The sequence below is a fragment of the Onychomys torridus genome, chromosome 15 (assembly GCF_903995425.1).
Source record: "Onychomys torridus chromosome 15, mOncTor1.1, whole genome shotgun sequence".
Lineage (NCBI taxonomy): Eukaryota > Metazoa > Chordata > Mammalia > Rodentia > Cricetidae > Onychomys > Onychomys torridus.
The window spans coordinates 62,286,826-62,306,050 of record NC_050457.1 but is presented as its reverse complement, the minus strand read 5'-3'; positions in this window follow the sequence as shown (position 1 = coordinate 62,306,050).

Here is a 19,225-nt window from a genome sequence, read left to right as displayed (position 1 = left end):
ATACCTGATGGTCTAAAAAAGAACAGAAGAGCCAATCACAAGGCAGGAGAAAGGATAGGCAGGGCTGCCAGGCAGAGAGAATAAACAGAAGGAGACATCTGAGATGAAGAGGAAGAAAGAAATGGAGGAGTGAGGGGAAGAATCAGAGAAGGGAAAGACATCAAAGGCTAGCCATTCAGCTACACAACCAGCAAGACACGGAGTAAGAGTAATATTTATAGAAGGAACAGGAGAAGTCTTGAGGCAAAGGGAGATGAGATCATTTAAGTTAAGGAAAGCTGGCAAGAAACAAACCAAACTAGGGATGGGCATGCATAATTCAGAATAAGCCTCCATGTATGATTTATTTGGGAGCTTGGTGGCAGGCCCCCTCAAAAAGAGCAAAAGCAGCCAACAATGATTCTATATGACAGCTTCATGGTGATAACTTAAGGTTAATGGTCATGAAGAATATAACTGAAGATAATTACCAGAGTAATGTTAAAGCATCATATAGACTCTGAAACAAATAAATGCTTGTTAATTCTACTGGAAAATTATTGGTGTTCAAATATTTCCAACAATTATATTGGCTCAATTCTTAGCAATTTCAATTCCACCAAATTAGAAATAACATATACTTTGTTATAATTGGATCTTTTAAAAATTTTATTATTATTATTATTATTATTATTATTATTATTATGTGTTTTAATTTTATACATCAGTCATAGGTTCCCCTGTCCTACCCCCTCGTACCCCCCCCCCCACATTCCCCCCAGCCCCTCCCCTCCATTCCCATCTCCTCCAGGACCAAGACACCCCTGGGGATTCATTTAAACCTGGTGGATTCAGTACAGGCAGGTCCTGTCCCCTCCTTCCAGACTGAGCATGTGTCCCTTTGTAAGCCCAAGTTTCCAAACAGCCAGCTCATGCACTAAGGACAGGTCCTGGTCCCACAGACTGGATGCCTCCCAAACAGATAAAGCTATTCAATTATCTCACTTATCCAGAGGGCCTGATCTAGCTGGGGGCACCACAGCCATTGGTTAATAAATCAAGTGCTTCCATTGGATTGGCTATTTGTCCCTGTGCTTTTTGCAATCTGGGATTCAGCAATCCACACTCTTGCAGTCCCTCCTCTTTCTTGACAGTTGGACACCTGGAGCTCCACCAGGGGCCTGGCTGAGGATCTCTGCATCCACTTCCATTAGTTATTGGATGAGAGTTCCAAGACGACTGTTAGGGTGTTTAGTCTTCTGATCACCAGACTAGGTCAGATCAGGCTTTCTCTCAACCATTGCCAGCAGTCTACAGAGGATATGTCATTGTGGATTTCTGGGGACCTCTCCAGCACTCTGCCTATTCCTGTTCTCATGTGCTCTTCATTTATCATGGCCTGTTATTCCTCATTCTCCCTTTCTGTTCTTGATCCAGCTGGGATCTCCTGCTCCCCTAAGCTTTCTTTCCCTCAAATCTTGCCCTTCATTACTCCCACGGTCATCCAGGTTGTTCGTGTAGATCTCATCCTTTTCTCTGTCATAGGGTGATCCCTGGGTCTTTCCTAGGGTCCGATTTTCTAGGTAGCCTCCCTGGAGTTGTGTAGCAGTCTAGTCATCTTTGTTTTACATCTAGTATCCTCCTATGAGTGAGTACATACCAGATTTGTCCTTCTGAGTCTGGGTTACCTCACTCAGAATGATTTTTTCTAGATCCATTCATTTGCCTGCAAACCTCATGATGTCATTGTTTTGCTCTCCTCAGTAGTACGCCATTGTGTATATGTACCATATTTTCTTTATCCATTCTTCAGTTGAAGGGCATCTAGGTTGTTTCCAGGTTCTGGCTATTACAAACAAAGCTGATATGAACATAGCTGAACAAATGCCCTTGTGGTATGATTGAGCATTCCTTGGGTATATACCCAAGAGTGCTACAGCTGGATCTTGGGGGAGATAGATTCCCAATTTTCTAAGGAAGCGCCATATTGATTTCCAAAGTGGCTGTATAAGCTTGCATCCCCACCAGCAGTGGAGGAGAGTTCCCCTTGCTCCACATCCTCTCCAGCATAAGCTGTCTTCTGTGTTTTTGATCTTAGCCATTCTGACAGGTGTAAGGTGGTATCTCAGAGTCATTTTGATTTGCATTTCCCAGATAATTAGGGATGTTGAGCAATTCCTTAAATGTCTTTCAGCCATTTGAACTTCCTCTGTGGAGAATTCTCTGTTTAGTTCTATAGCCCATTTCTTAATTGGACTGTTGGGCATTTTGATGTCTAATTTCTTGAGTTCTTTATATATTCTGGATATCAGCCCTCTGTCAGATGTGGAGTTGGTGAAGACCTTTTCCAATTCTGTAGGCTGTCACTTTGTCTTGTTGACCATGTCCTTTGCTCTACAAAAGCTTCTAAGTTTCAACAGGTCCCATTGATTGATTGTTTCTCTCAGTGTCTGTGCTATTGGTGTTTTATTTAGAATGTGATCTCCAGTGCCAATGTGTTCAAGAGTACTTCCTACTTGCTCTTCTATCAGGTTCAGAGTAACTGGATTTATGTTGAGGTCTTTGATCCACTTGGACTTAAGTTTTGTGCACGGTGACAGATATGGATCTATTTGCAGCCTTCTACACATTGACATCCAGTTATGCCAGCACCATTTGTTGAAGATGCTTTCTTTTTTACATTTTACATTTTTGGCTTCTTTGTCAAAAATTATATGTTCATAGGTGTGCGGGTTAATGTCAGGGTCTTCAATTCAATTCCATTGGTCCACATGTTGGATTTTGTGCCAGTATAAAGCTGTTTTTATTACTGTAGCTCTATAGTAGAGCTTAAGGTTGGAGATTATGATGCCTCCAGAGGTTGTTTGATTGTATAGGATTCTTTTGGCTATCCTGGGGTTTTTGTTTTTCCATATGAAGTTGAGTATTATTCTTTCCAGATTTGTGAAGAATTGTGTTGGTAATTTGATGGGTATTGTGTTGAATCTGTAGATTGCTTTTGGTAAGATCGCCATTTTTACTATGTTAATCTTGCCTATCCATGAGCATGGGAGATCTTTCCATTTTCTGACATCTTCTTTATTTCTTTTTTCAGGGACTTAAAGTTCTTGTCATATAGGTCCTTCACATGCTTAGTTAGAGTAACCCCAAGGTATTTTATATCATTTGTGGCTATTGTAAAGTGTGATGTATCTCTGATTTCTTTCTCACCCTGTTTGTCTATTGTTTATAGGAGGGCTACTGATTTTTTTGAGATGATCTTGTATCCTGCTATGTTGCTGAAAATTTTTATTAGCTGTATCAGTTCCTAGGTTGAATTTTTGGGGTCACTCATGTATACCATGTATATCATGTCATCTGCAAATAGAGAGAGCTTGACTTCTTCCTTTCCAATTTGTATCGCCTTAATCTCTTTATGTTGTCTTATAGCTCTGGCTAGAACTTCAAGTACTATATTGAATAATATGGGGAGAGGGGACATCCTTGTCTTGTTCCTGATTTTAGTGGTATTGCTTTGAGTTTCTCTCCATTTAATTTGATGTTGGCTGTTGGCTTGCTGTAGATTGCCTTTATTATGTTTAGGTATGTTCCCTGTATTCTTAATTGCTCCAAGACCTTTATCATGAAGGGGTTTTGGATTTTGTCAAGTGCCTTTTCTGCATCTCATGAGATGATCATGTGTTGTTGTTTTTTTTTTTTTCCTTGAGTTTGTGTATAAGGTGTATGACATTGATGGACTTTCATATGTTGAACCATCCTTGCATCCCTGGGATGAAGCCTACTTGATCATGGTGGATAATTGTTTTGATGTGTTCTTGGAGTCTGTTCGCCAGAATTTTATTGAGTATTTTTGCATTAATGTTCATGAGGGAGATTGGTCTGTAGTTCTCTTTCTTTGTTGCATCTTTGTTTGGTTTAGGAATCAGGGTAATTGTAGCCTCATAGAAGAAGTTTGGTAATATTCCTTCTGCTTCTATTGTGTGGAACAATTTAAAGAGTATTGGTATTAAGTCTTCTTTGAAGATCTGGTAGAATTCTGCAGTGAAACCTTCTGGTCCAGGGCTTTTTTTGGTTGGGAGACTTTTAATGACTGATTCTATTTCCTTAGGGTTTATCTGGTCTTGATTTAACTTAGGTATGTGGTACTTATCCAGGAAATTATCCATTTCTTTTAGATTTTCCAGTTTTTTGGAGTAGAGGTTTTTGAAGTATGACCTGATGATTCTCTGGATTTCCTCATTGTCTGTTGTTATGTCCCCCTTTACATTTCTGATTTTGTTAATTTGGATGCTCTCTCTCTGTCTTTTGGTTAGTTTGGATAAGGGCTTGTGTATCTTGTTGATCTTCTCAAAGAACCAACTCTTTGTTTCATTAATCCTTTGTATTGTTCTCTTTATTTCTATTTTATTGATTTCAGCTCTCAATTTGGTAATTTCCTTGCATTTGTTCCTCCTGGGAGACTTTGCTTCTTCCTGTTCAAGTGCTTTCAGGTGTGCTGTCAAGTCACTAGCGTGAGATTTCTCCAGCTTCTTTATGTGGGCATTCAGTGCTATCAATTTCCCTCTTAGCACGGCTTTCATAGTATCCCATAAGTTTGGGTATGTGATGTATTCATTTTCATTGATCTCTAGGAAGTATTTAATATCTTTCTTTATTTCTTCCTTAACCCATTGGTGATTCATTTGAGGATTCTTCAGTTTCCATGAGATTGTAGGATTTCTGTAGTTTTTTTTTTTTTTTTTTTTGTTGTTGTTGTTGTTGTTGTTGTTGAAATCTAACTTTAAAGCCTGGTGGTCCCATAGAACACAGGAGGTTATTCCAATTGTATCCGTTGAGATTTGCTTTGTGGACAAGTATGTGGGTGATTTTAGAGAGGGTTCCATGGGGTGCTGAGAAGAAGGTATATTCTTTTTTGTTTGGGTGGAATGTTCTGTAGATATTGATTAAGTCCATTTGAGTCATAACATCAGTTTAGTCCATTATGTCTCTGTTAAGTTTCAATTTGGCCGATCTGTCCAGAGGTGAAAGTGGGATCTTTGAATAATTTCAGTGATTTTTTTTTTTTACTTATTGGTACATATTTCTTTTTTCAGTGATATGTATTTATTCTTTTGTAATAACATATATGTGCGTGCACATTATAATATATATAGTACATATATACTCTTTAATATGACCATATCCATTCACTTTTCTTCTCCAGTTCCTTCTGGACCCTTTCCAGTACAACCTCTTCCCAAATTCATTTGCTCTTTTTTTTTTTCTTTTTACATATTCCACTGAGTCCACTTAGTGTTGTTTATAGGCAATTATGTGTGAGGCCATCTACTAGACCATAGGCTACCTCTAAGTGGTTTCATCCACAAATGAAAAACTAAAGAGTACAACCTTGGCAGTAAGAATTACCAATAGCTTTTTATATACTGGCAGGGCTTCAGAATCCCCTCCTCCATCCATGCTGAAATTTTGACAGACTTGATCTTGCATAAGCCTTCTGCAGATAATCAGAGAGAGAAAGAGTTCAAGAGTGCAGCATCCACTTCTTATCTAGAGGACCTCATTCCACAGCACTTCTTGAACCTTATGTTCCTTATACATCTTCTGTCATGATATTCTCTGAGCCTTGGTCAAGGTTTGCATGGATATAGATACCTCATTTAGGGCTGAGCTCTTTGACTAATTATGAGATCCTTCATTAACCTACTGTGGATTGAAAAGAAGCTTATACGAACAAAGTGGAGAGAAGCATAGATAAGTATAAACACAAATGTTGAGAAAACAGATTTTACATTACCATTTAACAAAATAATTTTAGCGTCTCTCTTAGGACCAGTGTATTCTCACATATTAGCTTTTGATGAAGTTTATAATACAAGTCATGGGTTCCTTCCTATAAAAATGTCCCAACCCCAGTGAGAAAGCAATCTATACAGCTATTATTCCAATGGACACATTTTTCATGCCAGGTTGATATTGTAGCATTCAGAACAAGAACTGATAGGGATCATCGATGTCTGTGGTAATTCAGATGAGAATGCAACCCATAGGCTTGTGTGTTAGCGTACTCTGTCCTTAAATGGTAGAATTATTAGAGAAAGATTGGGGACTGTGGCCTTGTTGGAGAAGATGTGTCCAAGCCACAGGCTTTGAGATTCAGAAAGATTTAAGCCAGCACCTCCTGTCTTTGCCTCCTAATTCATAATGTATGGATCAAGATGTGAGCTTTCTGCTATTTTTGCTATCATGACTTTGTTCCTTCCTTTGTTGACTTGTAACACTCAAACCATAAAAGTTTATGTTAATAGTTAATAGTTTCCATGACCATGATTTCTTAGCACAGTGATAGAAAAGAAACTAATACAATATCTTTGCTCTTCTAGTCACGGGAATAGCTCATTTTGGTTCACTGTAAACTACTCAGAAAAGCAGACATTTTCAGGCCAGTTTTAGACTGGTTTCTATGTCCTGAAATTAAAGTGTTGTTGTTTTATTGCTCCTTTGTTTTTGTTTTACATTTTTTATTTAATATGTGTATGTGTGCATGTGCACAACCCAGCACATATGTACAAGTCAGGGGATAACTTGAGGTCATTTATCTCCCTTATCACGTGGAAACCAGGTTCATCCGGCTTGACATCAAATGTTGTTATTCAGTGAGCCATTTCACAGGCTCCTCAGTGAATAGTTTTAAAGAAGCCACAAGTATACTTAAAGGAAAAATAATGACTCATAAGAGCCAGAGTGATCAAGGCAAACAATGCTACAGCATATGTTGTTTTTAATCTAGAAATATCCAAATGGGATTTTCTGATGGTTGGGACTGAAATTAATTTTATAGTCATTAGCGTTTGTTGGTGCTGTACACATAGACATACAGAACAGTTTCCTTGACTCTAAAATTCCTGTGAATACCAAGAGGGATATTTGCTGAAACAACGTCTTATAACCATTGTCATTCACATTAGTCAGAGTATGATTTTTCTCACATAGATGACACAGGTTTTCTCTTACTAAAATATCTGTTTTTTAACAGATATCTTGAAATTGAACAATTTTAAAGAAATTATTCATGAATATTGAGCCTTTAGAAATGTAAGAATCATCATCTGTGGGTTTTATCACCTAGTACTAGTAGGCAACCAATAGGAGTGGCAGGAGATTATTGTTACTTGGGAGGCCTTCCTGGCATGCAATTCATAAAGAAGTACCCCACACCAGGAAAAGAGGGTTCTGTTGAATAATCCATGGATTGAAAGATAAAATACAGAAACAAATAATTAAAATAAAATTAAAAATATAGACATGAATTGAAAAGAATCATCAATAACAAAGGTATGAATATGTGGACCATCTGGTGAAGATATAGTTCATGAAGATAAAAACATAATGTAGCCTTTGGATATTGAAAATTATATAGCTGTTATGGATATTTGATGTATGATTATGTGAAATTTTATAAACCCTATCTAATTTATACATAGTATTTCCTATAATCCATGCTCTAAATACATACAACTTCAAATCCCCATTAAATTCACATCTCAGAAGCTGAATATTTCAAAGATCAAATATGTATTCATAAGCTTCCTAACCCCTCATTTTAGATGCTTACTTTCAAATGTTTAAATTATTTAACAAAATTACACTATAGTTTGGAAATGCTCACTCACCTCTATACCCTTGCTGTGACACACAGGAACTGAGACATATCCAATGGAAAAACCAGAAACTCTGAAGTGAGATCAGCAGTCCTGGACCTTATTCCCCTGCCTGTCTCCAGACACATACCAGAACACCCAAGAGCCCAGGCAAGCCAGCCTGAGACTGGTTCTCCTCTCTGCCAAGGTCAGGGAAGTTTCTTTTCAAAGAAGATGATTACTAACACAGAGACACATAGCTGGGCAAAGTTCTGAGAATAAATGGGTAAATGGTCCAAAGGCCAAAGAGCATCATGGGAGAGTAATCAGAAAGCAAGCAATAGTCGGAGAACTTAAAGGAACAATGTGAAATGATATGACCATGGTAATCACTAAAGGAAGCCACAAATGTGCTTCCAAGCATAAGACTTGCACACATACAAACACACACACACACACACACACACCGCACACATGCTCATGAACATGCATGCCATACACAATAAAAGAGGAGGATTGTGCAGGACTAGTTGGTCAGGAGACAAAAGAGTGGGAGGAGAAAGAGCAAAAAGGGGTCACTATGATGTAACATCATCTGTACATGCATTTTACTGCAAAACTTCTTCCATATTTCTCATGCATAATCATAGTTCACCTTGCTTCACATTTAGGGTGTCTCCTTCAGAAGTCTTCTTCCTTTGATAGGATGCCAAGTAGATTTCCAAGAATTATAGACCCTTCACATCAATTGTTATGGTAAAAAATGTAGCTTTAGTCTTAGTCTTGCTTTATTATGTTTTGTTTCAATGTTACATGGACTTTTAATAATAATAATAATTAAAAAAAAATCAGAGCCAGATATTGGGGTGAAAGTCAAAAGATCAGAGAAGCAGAGCAAGCCACAGCCAACCTCACCTCACTAACTCCTCAGCTGATTCTGTTTCCTCAGACTGAAAGCCTCTGAGTCCTTACCCAAAAGGGTCTCAGCTGAACAGCCATAGTTCCTGTGTCCTCACATCTTATATATCTTTCTCTGCCCTGCCATCACTTCCTGGGATTAAAGGCATAAGTGCTTCCCTGTATTGGTATTAAAGGTGTGTGCCTTTACTGCCTGGCTCTGTTCCCAATGTGGCCTTGAACTCACAGAGATCCAGATGGATCTCTGCCTCCAGAACGATAAGATTAAGGGTGTGTGCCACCAATGTCTGAACTCTATATCTCATCTAGTGGCTGGCTCTGTCCTGATCTTCAGGCAAGCTTTACTAGGGTGTACAATATGTCACCACAGTTATGTTCTCCATCTACTATTTTTTGTTTCTGAGAAATTATTACTTTGATAACTTTTCTGTGCATTTAAAAGTATTTAAAATGAAGCATCTAAGTGTTATGTATCCAAATGGGTCTTCTTAAAATACATAAGTCAAAAATTTCTATATTTTGTGTCTTAAAATGTGAACACATGTGTAAACATGACATATAAAGTTATCAAAGGACAAATGAATATGTGCGCCATCCTTATATAATTACACACAGAGCCCATGTGACTCTGAAAAGTCTCTGAAGACACATAGTAAGCTTTGCTTGCTGTAAGCTAAGGAGAGTCTTCAGTTAAGCAAAATTTTTCAACAACTTAACCATGGCCTCCCAGGATGAGAGAACATGACTATTGTTTATTCTAACTGGTTAGTGATAGTATCTTCAGCAAATATTTTCCTGTTCGTGTTATATATGAAAGGAAGTGTGTCTAGGGTGATTTATTGATGAATTTATTTCAGAGCCTAGATTGTCCCAATTGAATATATTTGTTTAGAGTCTAGAATTTCACCAGGATTGCTCCATTTAAGAATTATGGGAAGCTACATTGAATGATTGGAAGAGCGAAGAAAAGGTATCATTCATCAACCATGCATGAAAATGTGTGCAGTTGTGGGTTAGTGCAGTATCCTAGTGTGAAAAGACCTCCCCACTCTATCACATCACTACTCACTCACATTTGCCAAACAGTGAGTAGATTGTGGTGGCAGGATCTATGGATAAAGCGTTCATTCCCACGTTATGCTGGCAAAGTCTACTTATATTATAACACAGATTATGAGATCCTGGCATTATAAGTCAGAATGAAAGGCTAGTAGAAAAATAAGCATCACATGTACTTTTAGAAGTTCTCCTTAGGGATGGATACTTATCTCTGTGTGTTACACCAGGTAAAGCAGATCAAATCTGTGGCTGTTACAGACTGAAATGATAGAAACATGCATCTCTGATTCCTTCTCACTCAAGGTGATATGAATGGAACATTCAAAATAAGCCCATAATAACAATGACAAACATGCTTTCAAAATGAAACAAACAAACAGAAAGATACAAGAACAGAGGCTATTGCCTGTCAATCAACTGGCAGGCACAGAAAAATGAAACCACATTGAATATTTGTTTCATTTATATTGCTATGAGACTTGTAAGAGTGATTGACAAGTGACATTCATTTTTAGTTCAGGCAATTCCACTGAAAAATTGCAAAACGCATTATTTATTCAATTCACTAAGACTGTGTATTTGTTTTCAAATTTCATCAGTTTCTAAACTGCAAGAACGATGAGAATGTTTATTTCCTAGAAGAAACCTTTTAATTAATGCAGCTCAAGCACTGGGAGATAATAAATAGTATTGTTTGTTTGAAGAAAAAAATGATGCTTTTTTTTTAAACAACAAAACAGAACATTCTATTCTGTTCCCAATTTTCTGGCTCGAACTAAAGCTGTATCACTCACTGTTCACTGTAACTTTGTAACAATTCAGTTCATACAAAATAAAATATATAAATGATTGTGCCCAATGTTTAAATGTGTTACAAAGTAAGAACTACTTTGACAATATCAGATGAGAAATAAATGTTTCCCGTGCATGGAAAAATAAGATCTCTTCACATGTACAGTAATTGATTCTTTTCATGACAATACAAGGGAAATAACAATTTTATGACTAATATATTAGTTTTATATGAATATTCTCTATAAACATATTATGGACAATAATATTTGACAGATCATTGTCAAATGGCCATATTCTGTTGACTAAGTATGCTTCCTTGATAAATATTCTTTAGTTAAATAAAATCCCAACTTTGGAAGACAACTATAAACTTGATCATTTACAGAGTTTCTCCTCATGTGTATATCTGCCTTGTTACCAAATTACAATCAAATGTAAGTTTTCTAACTTATCTTGCCTATTCATTTAATACCTTGTAAGTTAATACAAATAATAGTAACTGCCCTTTGTGGTTGAGAAGTTAATACAGAAAAATAACAGTCAGCTGATTTTCTCTAAGCTGTCCCCATCTTCAGTCTCTTTCTGTGTCTGATTGCTTCAAAACATGTTTTGTGTGTTTCGTTGGACTATATGCATTATTATTTCAGACCTATTTGATAATCTATTAAAAATTTCCAAATTCACTTATATCATTCTTGTCCTCAAAAGACATACTTATTTTCATCATTTTCTGTGAAATATTATTCAATCAGGGTATGCATGTCAGTGTAACTTTGGGGCTGCCATTCATCTTGATCCTATAATACACACACACACACACACACACACACACACACACACACACACGTGCATGTATATATATAGTTCTGTGTATTCCATATATATATATATATATATATATATATATATATATGAATTTTACATTTTGACATAAATTTCTCATCATGTATTTTTATTTAACATTTTATTAAAACTGAAATCGTGAAGTAGACTTTTGTTAAACTCTTTAAATATTAATTGAAATTCTGCCAAAATTAATGTTTTATTATCTGTTCAAGGAACAAATACTTAATAAACTTGCTTCATTATGAAATCCAATTATTCTTCGCTACAGTTTTTGAGATCTGCATATATTAAGGATTTACCTTTTTTTGCCATGTGTAGAAGTAAGCATTGCTTAACCCTACTGTCTGTTTCTTGTACTTACCTGATACATTTCTCAATGCTACATATTGGTCCTTACAAGGAGCACAAGGCAAGCAATTTATTTTCCTTTGAAATGTTCACTTAAAACAATGACACACCTTGTCCCAGGGTGAAGGATAGGGCAGAAGGATGCTTTTAAAGTGTGAGTGAGCCAGGGACAAGAAGGCAGAGTAAAACAGCACTACAGGTGGGCAGTTATCTGGAGACCCTGAGGAGGCAGACAGAACTTTCATGTGCCTCAGTCCCCACAGCTGTAAACTTGGTGTAAGGATCTAGGTAAAGCTTAAGATTGCTACAAAGATCTAGTATCCTCCTATGAGTGAGTACATACCATGTTTGTCCTTCTGAGTCTGGGTTACCTCACTCAGAATGATTTTTTTCTAGATCCATCCATTTGCCTGCAAACCTCATGATGCCATTGTTTTTCTCTGCTGAGTAGTACTAGACTGCTACACAACTCCAGGGAGGCTACCTAGAAAACGGGACCCTAGGAAAGACCCAGGGATCACCCAATGACAGAGAAATGGATGAGATCTACATGAACAACCTGGATGACAGTGGGAGTAATGAAGGGCAAGATTTGAGGGAAAGAAAGCTTAGGGGAGCAGGAGATCCCAGCTGGATCAAGAACAGAAAGGGAGAACAAGGAATAACAGACCATGATAAATGATGACCACATGAGAACAGGAATAGGCAGAGTGCTGGAACTCTCATCCAATAACTGATGGAAGTGGATGCAGAGATCTTCAGCCAGGCCCCAGGTGGAGCTCCAGGTGTCCAACTGTCGAGAAAGAGGAGAGACTGCAAGAACGTGAATTGTTGAATCCAAGATTGCAAAAAGCACAGGGACAAATAGCCAAACAAATGGAAGCACATGAATTATGAACCAAAGGCTGTGGAGCCCCCAGCTAGATCAGGCCCTCTGGATAAGTGAAACAGTTGATTAGCTTGATCTGCTTGGGAGGCACCCAGTCTGTGGGACCAGGATCTGTCCTTAGTGCATGAGCTGGCTGTTTGAAACCTTGGGCTTACACAGGGACACTTTGCTCAGTCTGGAAGGAGGGGACTGGACCTGCCTGTACTGAATCCACCAGGTTTAAATGAATCCCCAGGGGTGCCTTTATCCTGGAGGACATGGGAATGGAGGGGCTGGGCAGGGCTGGGGGGAAGGTGGGGGTGGGGGCGGGAAGGTGGAGGACAGGGGAATCCATGGCTGATGTATAAAATTTAAAACACATAATAATAAAGAAAAAAGAAATAAGAGAGAAAAAAAGATTGCTACAAAGAGGCTCACTCTCCACACAAATGTGTCAATACCAGTTATTTAACTGATACTAAATGACTTGGCTTAGTGATACAAGTGACCTGTGCACTTCCTGTCACAAGAAAGATTTTTAAACTACAAGGATCATTTCATTCCAAGACGGAAGGTTCATTATTGGTTCAGGGAAGCCTGTGGTAAACATTTCCCAAACTTAGGTAGGAAGCAAAAGTTTAAAAGTGACCATTGTCCTCTGCCCTCTGTCCTTGTTCTCACCTAAGGGTTTATCAGAGTCCCCCGCAGGCACACCTTCACACACACAGCATGCAGCAGGACAATGGGAGCTTGGGAGCTTGTTCTCACCAGTTAAAATGTTCCCTTTAATATTGAAATGGTATTCCCCAGTGTCATTGATTTGGTTTCTGCCAGTCACCTGGAAAATGCCTCACTTCAAAGAAATTTCTGACCCTTAAGAGCTTGTTTGCTCACTAAGAAAATCCTATGTGTAACAAATTCTTTTGTTGTTGAGAAATATTTACTGATGCCTTTTTAATTTGAGCTTAATTAGCTCAGTAGTGAGATCTGTCTTAGGGAAACCAAACAATAGTAAGATGTCACAGTACCACAGACAGAAAAAGAATATTCTGGTGTCTGAGAATCCATTCTGAAATTTTTTAAATGTGTCAGTTATTATCTTAGAAGTGGAGATAACTTAGACACAAATCCCTGGGGAGTCTCTTGTTCTCTTTATCCTCAGTGGTTTTGGTTATTTAATATAAAAGGAGATTATGTTATTTTAAAATATAAAAGAGATGTCAAAATCCACTTCTATGACTGTTTTTTGTCTTCTGAGTAAAATCATGAGGACTACACATCAAACCACTGGTGCTTGACATTTCCACAGCCATCTACAGCTGGACTCACCAAGATAGGATAGTTAATAGAGTATGCCAAATATAATGTACTGGACATTGTAAATGTAATTCTTACTTGATATTTGCTCTTATTGTATATAGTTTTACTGTGTTGGAGTTAAAATATTTCCTTTTTATTTAGACAAAAAGGGTAGGGATGGCGTGGGATATTTGTTTACATTGTGTGAAGATATGTTGTTGTGATTGGTTTAATAAAAAAGCAGAATGGCCATTAGCTAGGCAGGAGAGTTTAGGCAGGACTTCTGGACAAAGAGAGAAACTCAGGGGATAATTCTAGGCATGCAGATTTTGCCAGTGATATGTAGAATGAGTTGGACACATGGTATGGAGCTGAGGGAAAGAGCCAGGTAGCAAAATGTAGATCAATATAAATGGGTTAATTTAAGTTATAAGAGCTGGTTTGAAACAAGTCTAAGCTAAGGCCAAACTTTCATAATTAATAAGTCTCCATATCATTATTTGAGGATTGGCAGTCCAAAGAAAGTCTAAAAAGAAAGACTGACTATAGATGTAACTGGAGCTGGCTTATAGTTTCAGAGGGCTAGTACATGGTCATCATGGCAGAAAACACTGGAGAAGTAGACTAGTGCTTGCATCTTACATACAAAAGCAGTAAGAAGAGAGGGAAACAGCCTGGCATGGGACTTTGAAACTATAAAAGCCCACGTCAGTGATGCACCTCCATCACCAAGGCAACACCTCTTAAATCTTCCTAAACAGTGTACCAACTGGGAACAAAACATTCAAATACTCCAAACAGCCAGCTCACGCACTAAGGACAGGTCCAGGTCCCACAGCCTGGATGCCTCCCAAACAGTTCAAGCTATTCAATTGTCTCGCTTACACAGGGACACATTGCTCAGCCTGGAAAGAGGGGACTGGACCTGCCTGTACTGAATCCACCAGGTTTAAATGAGTCCCCAGCAGAGTCTTGGCCCTGGAGGAGATGGGAATGGAGGGGAGGGGATGGGCGGAAGGTGGGGACAGGGGCAGGAGGGGGAAGGACAGGGGAACCCATGGCTGATGTGTAAAATTAAAACACAAATATAAAAAAATAAAAATAAAAATAAAAAACATTCAAATGCATGATCCTATAGATTTAAAGCACCACATAACTCATCACGGTAAGCAGAGTCTGAGGCACCTGGTCACATGACATCTGCAGAACCTGAGAACAATGAAAGAATGTGTTCAGCTCACTTTCTCCTTTTCATACAGTCTAGGATCACAGAGCAGTGAATAGTGCTGCCCAGAGTGGGTGAGCCTTCCCCCTTTCAGTGAACCTAATTAAAATCCTCCCTCCCCAGTAAAGCACAGAAAATCCTGTCCTGGGCGATCCTAGATTTAATCAAGTTGACAATGAAATTATTCATCACAGCACAAACCACATGTATTTTTTGTTCGTTTGTTTTTGTTTTTTGTTTTTTGTTTTGTTTTTTTTTCTCTTCAGGATAATAGACTGGTAATCATTTTTTAAGATTTACTTTATTTTTAATTACATATGTGCTTGTTTATTTATATGTGAGTATAGGAGTCCTTGGAGGACAGAGGCTTAGATTCCTCTGGAATAAGAGTTATATAACTTGTGAGCCACTCAGCTTGGGGGCTAGGGACCAGACTTGAGGCCTCTGGAAGAGCAGTAAGTCACCTGGAATGGTGAGTTATCTTTTTAGTTAGTCATTGATGATATAAAAACTTGCCAGATTCTATTACTCTGAGGATGGATGCTAGATGTTCATGCTCTGATATATCTCTCAAAATTTATTACAAGTATCAGTGTATTCATTTCTGTGTTTTCCTTGTTAAATCTTAATGCCCTGAAGGCAGAGTCTTTGCTTTCTTTGTTTTGAGTACATACAGAACAGTACAGAAATCTTAGCACAAATGTAGTACATACAAGCCTTTTGGCAGAGAGATGATCAACATTCAGAGTTGTTTCTAACAGGAAACGTTGGTGTCCTCTAGACAATATCAAAACTCTTATTTGCAAAGACCCCAACTTTCTTGGAAATTTTACATTTTTTCTTATCAAAATCTTTAAAATCTCCAATTAGGAGTATTTTTCTCTACCTCTCTAACTAATATAGTATCTACTGAAAGTCATGTGTCTTACTCAATACTATAAAAAATGATCTCTTTAAAATGAAACTAACCTTAAGACAGGCAATGTAGACTCCTACCTGCCATGACTTCCTGACAGCAAACTGCAGGCCCAGCAGCATTGACACTGCATGGCTTTATTATTTTTGAGATTGCTTCCCCCTCTGGCTGGTCCCTGTTCTCCTTAAGGTCCCAACCATGCCTGCATAAGTTATAAGGGACACATGTAAGTATGGACTCAAACTAGTGACAGAATGATATATGAGCTCTTCAGTTTAACAGCTAGGTATCTTCATCTTCATAGCATGTCTATAGCATGACCTAGAATGTGACACACATTTACAAGTGGATCAATATATTTCTTTTTTCCCTCCTTTTTTTATTTATTGTATTTGTGTTTTAATTTTACACATCAGCCATGGGTTCCCCTGTCCTCCCCTCTCCAGCCAACTCCCCCACCTTCCCCCCAGCCCCTCCCCTCCATTCCCATCTCCTCCAGGGCCAAGACTCCCCTGGGGATTCATTTAAACCTGGTGGATTCAGTACAGGCAGGTCCAGTCCCCTCCTTCCAGGCTGAGCAAAGTGTCCCTGCATAAGTACCAGGTTCCAAACAGCCAGCTCATGCACTAAGGATAGGTCCAGGTCCCACTGCCTGGATGCCTCCCAAACAGTTCAAGCTATTCAGTTGTCTCACTTATCCAGAGGACCTGATCCAGTTGGGGGCTCCACAGATTTTGGATCATAATTAATGTGTTTCCATTAGTTTGGCTATTTGTCCCTATGCTTTTCCAGTCTTGGTCTCAACAATTCACACTCTTACAGTCCCTCCTCTTTCAAAAAATTATATTTCTATTTATGAATGAATAAGTGAACATTCCTGACATGGAGAAATTTTCTAATAAAGGCTCAGTCTAGTAAGGTTTTATATTCTGGTGATATCTACCAGTGTGTCGGGCTATTTGTCTCCTAAGGATTTTGTATTTTCCATCTTCTGAAATGATGAATGACAACCAGTGCCAATTACATTTTCATAAATAGAGGAAGCTCATATACAAGTAATTTACTTTCACTTGAACTTGTGAAAATATCTTTTCCATCTGAGGTTAATTTGGTTCCCTGCCAAAGTAGTATATAAATGGAAGAAACATATTTTTCATTAAAATTAGGTTGCCGAATCGTATGAGCCATATACAGTAAAATTAAGCAACTTTAAATATGTAGTTTTGACAAATAAAATTGCAAAATTAAAAGTCCTTTTGAAATCAGGGCTTGATGGAGTTGCTGTATAAGTCAAAGGACATGTTATTAAATTAAGTAATATAATATTAAAATAATGAATGTAGACAATATGAAAATGAAGTCAAATTAGGAAGTAATATGCTGCTATAGGTCTTCATTTTTCTGGGGCATCTTCCCTTCTACAGTGTCTTCAGGATACTCAAACCAAGGCTTACCACTATTTTCCTTTAGAGGTCAACTTCCTTCATCATATCCAATCTATGAAGCTTAGCTAGGATGCTCAATATAATTATCTTTCAGGTTATTTTTAAAACTGTGTGTGTGTGTGTGTGCGTGTGTGTGTGTGTGTGTGTGTGTGTGTGTGACTGTTCATATATGTGTGTGCATGTGTGCATGCATGTATATTCATGTGTGTTTGTGCTAATTGATAGAAGTAGGGAGCACACAGGTTATATGTGTGGTCCCAGAAATACTGATATATAACAACTAGCCTTAGATTGTGGCCCGTGTTTGTCTTTGTGTCATGAGATGTTGACCACATTGCCCATGGTTCCCTTGTATTTAACATTCCACAAATATGATTTAGCTATCTAGCATTAAAACATTTGAATTAGAGGCCTGTATCAGGTATTTTTCTCATTGCTATGGCAAAATAAATTATAGAAGATATGTTTGAGACAAGCATACTCATCATAAATAAATATGATGATAGTATGAGAAAGAAATGACTTAAGGGAGGAAGTATATTTTTTGTCTCACTGTTTCTAAGGTATCTGGCCATCCTGGTAGGAGAGTATCGAAGCAGTGGTAGTATTCACCTGGCTTTCTTTGTTTTCCCACTCTTTGTGTGCACTTCATATGGAACAAGGCAGATTAAGTTTGGTCCTACCTTCCTTTGAAAATATCCTCCCTTCTGAAACTTGAGATGTGCATTATTCACCTAGATGATTCATGTTCTAGTCAAGTTGATGATGAAGATTATTCCTAATCACAAGGTTTAGCTATGATAACCCAAGCTTTATTTTCACTAAGGAAAGAAAAGCACAAGAAAGCAGTAACTTAACAGTCAACCCTACCCTTGCAGAAAAGCTCCTTACTAGGCTTTATCATTCCTGGATATTTCCACAGTTTGGATAAGGCAGAATTTGTTTTATTTTAGTTAACATTGGCAGGACTTTCCTTGTCAACTTTTGCTATTTATTAAATATTTTTCTTAGATTTTTTTTTCTGTTGAGAAAAAAAGGGTCATGATTTCAAATGAAAAGTATTCTCCTAATGAACTCATTACACACATATAATTTGCTGAATCTTTCACCCTAGTGATATAATAAAACACAATTTTGAAACTCTTTTATTGCTTAATTAAGTTGTATTGAAATCAAAACATTCCATGAGAAATAAATTGAATAAAAATGAATTAAACCCTTTTCCTATGTCATGCTCTGTGCCGTGACCTAATGAAACTCTCCTGACCACTTAATTTTCTAATCTCTCGGTGCTGCAAAGGCACCCATTGTCTGGCAATTTGTTTCATTTTTATAAAATTCATCTATAGTCTCATCACTGCCCAGTTGATTGTATGAATGTGTATGTGTGTGTGTGTGAGAGAGAGAGAGAGACAGAGACAGAGACAGAGACAGAGGGACAGAAAGAGAGAAACAGAGATAGAGACAGAAAGAGAGAGAGAGGGAGGAAGGGAAGGAAGGATGAAGGGAGAGAGAGATTTCTTACCACAGACCCAATCAGCCCATTTATTTTATTCTATTACTTTAAAAATCCTACAAAATGAGTTTTAATAGTGCTTATATTTTTTTATCTTTCTCTGTTTTCTTTTTTAATAGACTGTTATGCTCTCATTCTAATAAACTATGTTCCTCTAGAATCATTTGCTTATCAATTCATCATGAATTCAGAAACTAAAAGTTTACAAAATTAAAATTTTCAGAAGAGCTTTGACATGGGAATCCAGGCAAAGATTATGATGTGTTCTGGTATGGATCCTACCAGGAAAAATTAAATTTATTATTAAGAGCTATGGTCCTATCTTACCTTAAGGTAATTTTTTTTTGTCTGTTTGCTCAGTTAGTTCTTTTAGC